This window comes from Ammospiza caudacuta, chromosome 12 (assembly GCF_027887145.1).
Source record: "Ammospiza caudacuta isolate bAmmCau1 chromosome 12, bAmmCau1.pri, whole genome shotgun sequence".
NCBI classification, from domain to species: Eukaryota; Metazoa; Chordata; class Aves; order Passeriformes; family Passerellidae; genus Ammospiza; species Ammospiza caudacuta.
In genome coordinates this window covers 21,110,479-21,121,898 of record NC_080604.1, presented here as the reverse complement: position 1 = coordinate 21,121,898, position 11,420 = coordinate 21,110,479, and positions in this window count along the sequence as shown.

Sequence of the window (11,420 nt, the reverse complement as noted above, 5' to 3'; positions counted from 1 at the left end):
AATGTGTCTGATGAGGGGATGGGGCTCCGAGCCCCCTTGCAGGGCAGGCAGTGCGCCACGCTCTCGTCGTGGGGATGGGAACAGCCGCGGCCATTGGCAAAAATGGGTCAGAAACTGTTGTAAAGTAGTTAATAATTGTTGAGCGTGTACTGTTAAAAAGTTTGGTTGTTATGTTGTAAAAGGGATTTAAGGGTAGTTATAAGAAATACGGTACTCACTGTATTACACCTAAATAAAGTGCACTGCCCAAGCGAAAGGAGCCAGCCTAAACAGAGCTGTTTTGGATTAGGCCAATCCAGCGCCTAAACCTTTGTACAAATGAAGGATCCCAACAGAAACCAATCCAGAGGACAGAAAACAGGATAAAAGGGGACATCTGAGCAGTGAATGTGTGCCGCTCCACCTGGGACATCGCGGGCATCGCTGCTCAGGGAAGGAAGCAGATCCAGCGCTGCAGCATCCTCGGTGGCTGGGAATGCTCCTGCTTGCTCCCTCCCTAAGCTCTAGACCTTATTATAATAAATGCTGAAATCATTGTAATACTGGGAGTGTGTTCCTGTTTTTTACAGCTGAGGGTTATGGCTTTTAACAGGACGTAATCCAGCCAAATCAGTGTTCTGTGTGATGGGAAACACAAACCCATGGAAACAACTTGTGGCTTGGGATCACACACAGGTTTGGGTTGGAAGGGACCCTAAATCCCGCCCAGTGCCACCCCTGCCACGGCAGGGACACCTCCCTCTGTCCCAGGTGCTCCAAGTCATGTCCAGCCTGGCCTTGGGCACTGCCAGGGATCCAGGGCAGCCACAGCTGCTCTGGGCACCTGTGCCAGGGCCTCCTCTCCTCACAAACAAGAATTTATTCCCAATCTCTCATCTAAACCTGGCTCAGGGAAGTCCTGCGTGTGCAATATATGACATTCTTCTAAAGCATCTCCCACGATCTCTTTCAGAGCTCCATGTATTGGGGAAACAAAGCCAGGTGTGCTCCCCTGCTAGGGGTTCCATTAGCTTTAGTATTTAGCTCAGGTGTTTTGGGTTTCAGGTTGATTGGGAAAGCAAAGCCAGGTGTGCTCCCCTGCTGGGGGTCCAATACCTTTAGTATTTAGCTCAGGTGTTTTGCATTTGAGGTTGATGAAGCTGAGACTGTTAAATCATTTCACCTGAAGCTGTTAAATCATTTCACCTGCACGAGCCAGGTGTTTCCATTTGGAATTTAATTAGCACACCTACAAATGAGCCCCTGCCTCAGAGCTGGCAGTTAGAAGTTTCTGGAGCGTGCTCTGTGCTCCTCCAGGAGGGTGTTACTGTGGCTGCTGTTCCTTGGGATGGTTACTGTCCTGGCTTTTCTGGCCTTTCTTTCTGCAACATTCAAGAAGTGGGAAGTTGTTGCATCTTCTGTTTCCTTCGTCCTGCCTGGAAAAAGGAGCTGAGCAGCAGCTGGTGAGTTTGAACAGTGAAATTTGTGTTTATAGGGGATAATGGGGGTAGAGAGTTGATGTGAAGGTGATGAAATTGTTGTTTGTTGGGTAACTGAAAGGATTGTTTTTGCACTGGGGCTGTAGGAGGAGGGGAGGTGCAAAAGAGGCCCTTCTGGAGGTCTGTGCTTCTCGATGTCTGGTATAATTTTGGGGAAGACTTTAATCAGTTTAAAGTTGTGCTATTAGTGCTTTATTATTGAATGTTCATGGTGGAAGGGTTAAACACAGCCTGTGGTCCTGGGTTTGTCCAGCACAGCTGCTCTCACCCCAGGAGTGTGGGGAAGGCAGATCAGCTTTAGGAGAGCTGCTGAAATGCTCAGTGGTTGGTGATGCTAAAATGTGCTTCAGTTTAGGCTTTTCTGTTATTAACAAGCTGACCTTTAGACCAAGGCACTGATTTGGCTGCTGATCCCTAGTGCCAGATGGAATTCCCTACCATTTTGAAATGATTGCAGCAACAAGTCATTACTGTGTTGTAGAAGAAATAGGTTACTTGTATGTGCAGGGGAGGGGTTTGGGAGTTTGCAAAAGGTCATGGAAAATCCAGTGTTTTCCTCCTCCTTATTTCATCTAGAGCTCTGTTGTGTTGAACTATGACTGGGTTAAAGTGTTGGGAGGTCCAGGGTAGGTGAAAAATTCAGTGAAAGTTTTCATTTGTTATATAAAATTGTTGTGGAAGGACAACTTAAAATGGAGCTGGAAGAGTGAATTGGAGGCAAACTTTGTGATGCTGATCTGAGGCACCTGGGAATTTCTTTTGCAGTCTCTGGGATGAGACTGCAAATCTTTTTTGTTACACTATGTGTATTAAGGTGCTGAGTTTTCCCCATGTATAAATAATACTTTTTTCCTCATAAGTAATTTTTGTGACCCCTCTCTACACTCTTTTGAATTTCTTAATATTCTTCTAAACATTGGAATCTGGGAGGTTTCCCCTCCCTGAACTGTGACTTTGTGTCTTTATCTCACTCAAATTTTGGTGGCTGAGGCTGTGTGCTGTGCCAAGCTCAGGGGTGTGAGCCTGTCCCTCATCAACTGCACTTCAGGGAGGTGTTCTCAGAAACCTTGGTACAATCCTGGCTTAGAGGAACCTGGATGTGAAACTTTCCTGCCTTTCTGGTAGGCAAAAGGCCCAGGAATCAAAGATTCCAAATTGGTGTGGTGGAAACGAAACCATCCTGAGTGCTAAACATGGAATTTCACATGTCTGGTGAAATTCTGGTGTCCCCATCAGTGCTGCTGGGGATCTGGTGCAGCCCTTTCTCCAGCTGGGAGCGTTGCCAGCTCTCCATCAGCTCAGATGTGTCTCCCTTGTGCTGATTTTGGCCCCAAATCCCTGTTTCAGGGCTCTCCCAGGGAGAGTGACCCGGAGCCTTTTGCTAAAGGCTCTTTGGAGGCTCCCTTTGGCTCCCTGGTTTTCTGTGGGACCAACCTGTGAAAGAACAAGGTAAAGCTGAGGAATAATGTTCAGGGAATGTGAATGCCACAGAGGGGCTGGTTCCCCAGCTGGGCTCCTGCTGTGTGCTGATGAGCTGCTGGAACCCTCCCCAGGAAATGCAGGCTGCAGTGAGAGCTCTGGCCGTGGTGTGTGTAAATCCTGCAAGGAGAAGTTGAAGATGGATTTATTTAAGTGTGCCTTGGCTGCTCAGAGAGGGCTGACCTTGGAAAATGCTGTGTTTGAATAATGCAGTTCATCAAAATATCCCCAAGTGCTTCTGCAGAGAGAGATGAACTTTGTTTCCTTTCTTGTTCAGATAAGAAAACTGATGCAGGGCGTGTGGAAGAATTTCAGCAGTGGTTGAGCTCTTGGTTATCACAGGGCTCTGCATTTCATCCCTTCCATGTGCTGCTCGTGCAGCATTGATTGGGTAACAGCAACCATAAATCTCTTTGCCAGTGCACTCAGAAAGTCTTGACTTTGAGATGAGTAACAAAGTTTTATCACTCAACGTTTTGTCACGTCCTTGGTGTAAGCAGAACAAGTTAGAGCAGTGAGAACAATTCAACAATTGCCATGCAAATGGATTCCTCATTAATAGTAATATATGTTTGTGAAAATTAGTTTTGATGTATTTCAGGTGATTGAACTTGCCCCTATTTTGGCCTGGCAGCAGCAGGTGAGCCACTTACAAAGAATGGATGGACCTCACATTTCCTGGCTAAAACTGTGCTGGTGTTTGGCAGGGAATGTTTCCTGATATTTTTGTTAATAGAGAAAGCCACAGAACAGCCTTTCAGTTAAACAGGCTCCTGTGTAACAGTATTTCTTCAAAAGAGGCTCATCACCAAGTGAGACACAGACCTGCCTGCCAGACGGCACAAATCCCTCCCTTTGAAGTGCACATCAAATTCCTTCCGTGCTCCCCATCTGCCTTGTATGAACAAACCTCAGCTGACACCGCTGACCCCTGGCATTTCCCTCTGCCTCAGGAGATGGCTCTGCACAGCACTCACATCCTTTATGGGCACACGTGTCATGGGCAGCTCAGGGCAGGCTGTGAGCCTCATGGATGCAGCAGGCTCTGCAAACTCTGCTGCCAGCCCTGGCTGGTGCCATCCCCAATGTGCTGCTGCTTGCCAGGGGCAGAAATGGAGCTGAGAGAGGATCCCTGTGGTGTTTGTGGGGTGCCCAGATGAAGGGAGGGATGATGGATCTGACTCCATGGTCTCAGAAGGCTAATTTCTTTTTTCATGAGACTATATAATATTATAAGAATGCTGTACTAAACTATACTAAAGAATACAGAAAGGATACAGACAGAATGCTGAAAAGATAATAATGAAAACTTGTGACTCCTCATACCACCCCAATACAGCTTGGCACTGACTGGCCATTGAGTCGAAAACAATTCATATGAAACAATCACCAAACTATAAAAATATCCAAATGTGTTTGGGTGAACAATCTCCAAACACATTCCAAAGCAGCAAAACACAGGAGAAGCAATCAGATAATTATTGTTTTCATTTTTCTCTGAGGCCTCTCAGTTTCTCAGGAGAAAACCCTGGTGAAGGCTTTTCCAGAGAATGTGAATGCTGCACCCTCTTTAAGTTTTAAACCTATTACCTTTCTCCTAATCCTATCTCACAACAAAGTGAGTGTATTAGTGATTGGCTGACACCAAAGCCACCACAATCTTTAGTGCATTAACAAAAAAATCTCAAAATTAAAAAAAAAATTTAAATTAGCAAACCAAAACCACTACAGTGTTTTCATCTCACTTGGCTCCAAAGGACTGTATTGATTCAAGCTATTTTCTCAGAGAATCTAGGTGCTTCCTTTTCTCAAGTCTCATCTCCATACCTCATAAAACAGGGTCTAATGAAAATTTCTTATGATTTTTTTTAAAGTAAGTAATTTAGTTTCCTGCTGTTGATTTCCCATCACTAGCATGGCCTGGTGCCTGGAAATACTCTGGTTGGAGTGGTTCTTTTTGGGGTTTGCTGTCAGTTGTGAGCGTTTCATCTCGCTGCTTAAATTCTCTCAAGAACTGCTGGAATGCAGGTCCTGCAAATGCACAGGGGCCAAGGCTGATGGACAATTGTGATGCTTTGTGGAGAAATGGAAGGTTGAGTGAGGAATAATCACATTTATCTCAAGTGAATGTTGGGTGAGGCTTGACAAAGTCCTTCTAGTTCTCATCACAGGTAGCATCTTGGTCTGAGTCTTTCCTTTATTAAATGATTTAATAATAATAAAAATGGGTTAGGGTTTGTTTTTTTCCCCACAAGCAACATTTGCGTAGCATATTGCAAATTCTTTGCTGTGATGATTCTGTGCCGTGTATGCTTTTAAAAAGATTTCACATTGCATTTTTTTCCCATTTGCATTGTTGAAAAAGATCTGTTTGGAGAATAAAAATGTTGCTGACCTTGTCTTGCTCTCCATAACTGTACTCTGACTTATATGAAATCCATAATTTTTCCTTGTTGGTAGGACAACAGAAAACATAAAGATGAAACTACAATAGGAATATAGATGAATGTTAACTGTGTGTGCTGTGGTTAAACAAATCACTTAATGATTACAGAATAATAATTCAGCGTGGCCTGCAGTCAGACAGGATGCTTTTAAGGGGGGAGGAGCTGTATGAAGAATGAATTATGTGTGTTTAATGTAGTATTTCACTGTGATAGTAAATCAATTCCTCTCATCAAATTACCCAAACAAATTTATGAGTGTGTATCTAGGGCAATTAATAAACCATCGTGCATAGGGCTGAGAGATGTAGTTTTGTGCTGTAACCTTTAAATACAATTTATCTCAAAGGCATAATGCTCAAATGCTAAATGTTCCTTCTCAAAGAAAATTTAGGAAGGGGAGAAAAAAAAAAAAGAAATGAAGTTAGCTTATGTAGGATTTCAGTTTTTTCAAAATTAATAGCTCTGAAAGGTAATTAATTTTGATGTAATCCCTCAATTTTTATCGTAGTGCTTTATGCAACCCTGTTTTTGGGTGGCTTTGAATTGACAGAGAGTAGGTTTAGATTAGATATTGGGTAGGAATTTGTGCTGGTGAGGGCCTGGCACAGCTGGGGCTGCCCTGGATCCCTGGCAGTGCCCAGGGCCAGGCTGGACACTGGGGCTGGAGCACCTGGGACAGTGGGAGTGTCCCTGCCATGGGTGGGGATGGGATGGATGGAACCGATCTGGGGTTCTGTGCAAACCTCTCAGTGCTGGGAGGGCTCCCAGGGCCGGGCGGGTGTAAACTGGGAATGTTCCCAGTGCAGGGCAGGTGTAAACTGGGAGGGCTCCCAGGGCAGGGCAGGTGTAAACTGGGAAGGTTCCCAGTGCAGGTAACTGGGAGGGCTCCCAGTGCTGTGCAGGTGTGAACTGGGAGGGCTCCCAGTGCTGTACAGGTGTAAACTGGGAAGGTTCCCAGTGCTGTACAGGTGTAAACTGGGAGGGCTCCCGGTGCAGGGCAGGTGTAAACTGGGAAGGTTCCCAGTGCAGGTGTAAACTGGGAAGGTTCCCAGTGCTGTACAGGTCTAAACTGGGAGGGTTCCCAGTGCAGGTAACTGGGATCCAGGGGCACTGGGCTCTCTGTGCCTCCAGGCATGGCAGGGCTCAGCAAGTGCCAGCACTCACAGCTGCTCCTGAATGTACAAATCAAACCCGAAACCACCAGTGGGAGGGTCCGGGGATGTTTCTGGTGGGAAGTGAACTTTTCATTAACTTTTTAGGGATGTATCCCTGGGATGACCAGCCCTGCTCTGACCTCCAGGAGTGTCCTTTGCATGCAGCCCCCATCACCGAGTGCTGAGCAGGCAGGGAGTGAAGGCTGCTCCTGTTTGGAGAACACCTGGAGCTCTGATTTTAGTGCTGCACTAGCTGGGTTTGAAGGGTGTTGCATAGCAGGGACTGGAGTTCCTCTCCGTGTTACCAGAGTGAGAACAGTGGTAGAACTCCTGTAATACAGAGCAGCAAGCGAATCCTTTGTGCCAGCAGTCTGTCTCACTGATGATTCTGATGTGGTTTGGTGTGTCCAAGGCGGTGGTGAGCCCTGAAGGGAGGGCTGAGCTGCCTGCCTGGCCAGGCAGCTGTGTTTTTGTGTGTTACTCAGCTCTGACCACATTACATGGAACGTGGACACAGTGAAAAGCAATCTTGCTTTCAGAGGATTGCTGGTGACCTTTAAATTAGGGCTGGGAGTCTCATCATGAACTGCCAGGGCAGGAGACATGACTTACTCCCCTCTCCCTTGGAACTGAAAGGTTATTTTCACTGAAATTACCACTTTTTACAGAAAGGTCACATCCATATAGCTGCATCTCCAGGAGTTAGTCAGTGACCTTGTTTATCTCCCAGTGTTTGCAACTTCATAATTCTGGGTGCTTTTTTACAGCTCTTGCTGTTGTCATCCTTTTATAGCATTGCAAGGAGCCACATTTGATGGGCTCAGTGTTGAACTGCTGCAAATTGCTTCTGTTCTCTCAGCTGGAATAATGGTGAATGGCCCTGGAGCCTGGCTTGGTCTCTGCAGGAGCTGCTGTTTAACTGCTGCTGGCTGCTGTCCCCTAAAAACCCTGCTGGGAGCCTCTGCTGTGGGGTGTGAGCGCTGCTGGGCCTGCCAAGGCTTTGTGATGTGTTGTAGTTGCTGACTTGCGCTAGTTACAGAACTCACAAATAAAATTTATAAGAGTCCCCCAAGTGCCACTGGATTTCACTAGGACTAAATCCTCGAATTGTTCTAGGGGCTTGCACTTAAACTAGATTTTACAGCTCTGTGCTGAATAAAGAATCTCTTTTCCGAAGGCTGGACGAAGGTTTTTAGTAAGTAAAGAAACCCAGCTCCCTGCTATTTAGGTTGTCACTTTATATACTTGAAAGAACCAAGAACTTTGAGCTATATTTTTGCCCTAAGTCCGATTGTGATTTGATCCTCTTTAATCAAGTGGGTAAAATTTTGAATTCAGAGGAGTGGTTATGTGCTGCTTATATAAACTGGTTGCAAAAATTAGTTACTCTCTTCTGTGCAAAAATTTAAAAAAAGGGGAGGAGTGGGCTAGACTATTTAATTTCTCAGTTGTTTGTTTTTTAAAGTGTGCCTACCATTAAGCACAGGTATTGAGTCAGGAAAGTGAAGTGGATATTGACTCCTCAGCTGGGTTTTCAGTCTGTTTTTGTTTGGCTGGTAAGAGAAACGTGTCTGTGTTTATAGCTCCAATGTTTTGTTCCTGTTAATTTCGTGTTTAGTTGGGTTGTTCTCCAACCATCGGCCAAGAGATGGCGATGCGAGGCTGCTCCATGAGCTGGGTGAGAGGGAGGGAGCTCTGAGCCCTGGGAACACCTGAGCCTTCCTCCCAGAGCAGAGCAGCCTTTATCAGTTCGTGTCATACAAGCTGTGGGTTGAGAAAATAAGAGAAGTTAAAATTTGTCTAAAATCTGCTTTGCAGTGCTCTGTAGGCTCTGGGAAGCTTCCCTTCCATCCTTAGCTTTTTCTGGTTTTAACTGAGTGAATGTGTGGTTTCTTACCTGTGCACATCTTGTGTATTTTTTCATTTAATCTCGAGTTTAATTGGTCTGAAAGTTTTAATATACACTCCAGTTATTCGAAAGACATTCTTCACCTGAGGAAAATGAAAGAATAACCTGTGTAATAAGCAAACAAAATTCATAACCATTTGAAAACTAAACCTGAACTCACGCGTCCTTCCTGGTGTCTGTTCAAAGCCGTGGCTGGAATGCTGCTCTCAGTTCTCAGTGGGTTTGTGTCTGTTCAGCTCTAGTGCAGGTGGCTGGCAGCAAACCAGCACCGGTTGGTTCTTGGCCAGCAGGACATGAAAATGAGAAGCCAAACTCTGAGCAGGATTCCAGGGAGGCCTGGCCCTGATCTGTGTCACAGAGCCCAGCACAGCTTCATGTGCTCTGCTTGTCCTGCAGAGCCACATGGGGAGGGTTCGGCAAGGAGCCGAGTGAAGGGCAGGGAAGAGAGGGCCAGAGGACAAATGACTCATCAAAGGTTCCCCACCAGGATGTGGCAGAGGATTCAGCTCCTTGGAGCGCATCCTGATCTCCCTGCCAGAGAGGCACAGCGAGAGCAGAGCCCCCAGAGCTGCTGCCCTGGCTCTCCTCACCCTGCTCCTTCCAGCAGGGCTCTGCTTCCCTCTGTGCTCCAGACCAACTCCAGAATAGGCACAGCGAGAGCAGAGCCCCCAGAGCTGCTGCTGCTGCCCTGGCTCTCCTCACCCTGCTCCTTCCAGCAGGGCTCTGCTTCTCCTCTGCTCCAGCCCAACTCCAGAATAGGCACTGGGAGAGCAGAGCCCCCAGAGCTGCTGCCCTGGCTCTCCTCACCCTGCTCCATCCAGCAGGGCTCTGCTTCCCTCTGTGCTCCAGCCCAGCTCCAGAATAGGCACTGGGAGAGCTTCCCCTGGCAGCAGCAGCCTCTGGGTTACACCTGGGGTTGTATTTGCTGGGAAAGTTTGGAGGCAGGAATGATGAATCTGACTTCATGTTTTCAGAAGGCTAATTTATTACTTTATAATATTATATGATATTAAAGAATATAGAAAGGGTACCTACAGAACATTAAAAAGCCAAATAATGGCAACTAGTGACTCTTTCTGGAGTCTTGACACAGCTTGGCAGCAATTGGCCAAAAAGTCAAAATAATTCATGCCAGAATCCATTGAAACAATCTCCATTTTTCAATGGAGAAACAATCTCCGTTTTTCAACAAAACATTCCACATGAGCACAACACAGGAGAAACGAATGAGATAAGAATTGTTTTCCTTTTTCTCTGAGGCTTCTCAGCATCCCAGGAGAAGAAATCCTGACAAAGGTATTTTTCAGAGAATGTGAGTGCTACAATCTCATTTTACAGAGGAGCCAGCATCATCTTCATCATTAAACACTTCTGTAATTTCTGTGCTGTTCTGGGGGTGTCAGAGCAAATATCCCCTGAATTCCTGTTCCTTGGGGGTGATGGCCATGTGCTGTGGCAGGCTCTGGGGGTGCAGTGCCCCATCCCCTGCAGCTGGGGCACAATGGGCGCTCTGTGTGCCCCTCACTCCTGTGCTCAGCGTTTGGGGTCTCCCTGCTGGGATTATCTGCACATGTGCCAGGGGCTGAGGGATTGCAGGGCAGGGGGCAGAGGGAGGAGAGTCTTTGTGGGGCTGTCTGGGCAGTGTTTGCTGCCAGGGATGGATTATTCTGTAGGGGCTGAGTTTTGTGCACGTGCCTGGGCGACCCTGGGGCTGCTCCTGAGTTTTCAGTCGACCCCTTCATAAACCTGAGCTCCTGGAATTGCAATGAATGAAGCATATTAGTGTTACCATCACAAATTTAGTTTGAGTATTGAAAAACTCCTAAGATTAAGGGGGAAAATGAGTTCCTGATGGTAAGAAAACTGAAAGCAGTTTGCAAGGGTTGTTGCCATCTGTCAGCATTGTGCCTACATATATATGTATGTATATATATAATCTCCAACCTCTCCAATCATTTTGAAAATCACTTTGTATTTTATCCCCTTCCATGTATTTTCATGGAATGCTCTGTTCTGTACCCAGTTAAATCTCATGCTAAAATTGGTTAGTTTACATTGCATATTGTATATTCATCCATTGCTTTATTTTCCATACATGCTCAGAATATTTTTGGGGATTTTAGGATCGATGCTCACTTCAGAACTTTTTTTACTTCAGGCAGCAGTTAAGGGGTAAAGAACAAACAATCCCTTGACCTAGTTATGAAACTAAAGCCTGCAAAGTGTCCACTGGTGGGGAGCCTCCTTGCTGGAACCGTGCATTTTGATTCCTGATTGCCTTTGTCTTTCCATCTGTTCCTCTCATCTGCAGCTCCTGCTCTCTCTCGCCGAGGCTGTGATTGCTGGTGTGTTTTATTGTGTGCCAGACTGCTGGGGACTGGCTGCTGACTCCTTTCTACTCTGCTGCTCTGCTTTTGTTCCCCCGGCTCAGATCTGCCGCTCTCAGTTCCTCTCTCCTGCTCTGACAGACGCTTTCCTTCCAGGGAAAAGACTCTGACAAGATTCTTAGAGAAAGAAACAAAGCCAGAATAATTTTTTGCATAGGATCTGCTTTTTCCTGTGGCCTTTTATCTGAGTTTGCTCTTGTCTTCTCCCTTCGCAATGTCATTTCAAAACTTTGTGTTTCCTGTAGTTCTGGTGCATAATTGTAGTGTGATGTGGGATGTTTTCTGTTAGGGCTGAAATATTGAAATATCTTTTTTTTTTTTCCTGGCTGTGATAATGAGCTGAGCAGTGCTTTGAGCTGTTTGTTGGATTTATTCTCCCCACCCCTGCCCTCCATCAGGGTTGTTGCCTGCTCTTTGTTGTGGCAGTGTGAATGCAGAGCAGCCCTGCTGGTTTGTGCTGGGTTTCCCTGGGCACCAGCTCCACGCAGACCTGGCTCTGGAGTTCTCTCACTGAACACACAAAGTGAGGGGCTTTGTGATCCTGTGCTCTGAGGGAGGAGGATGCT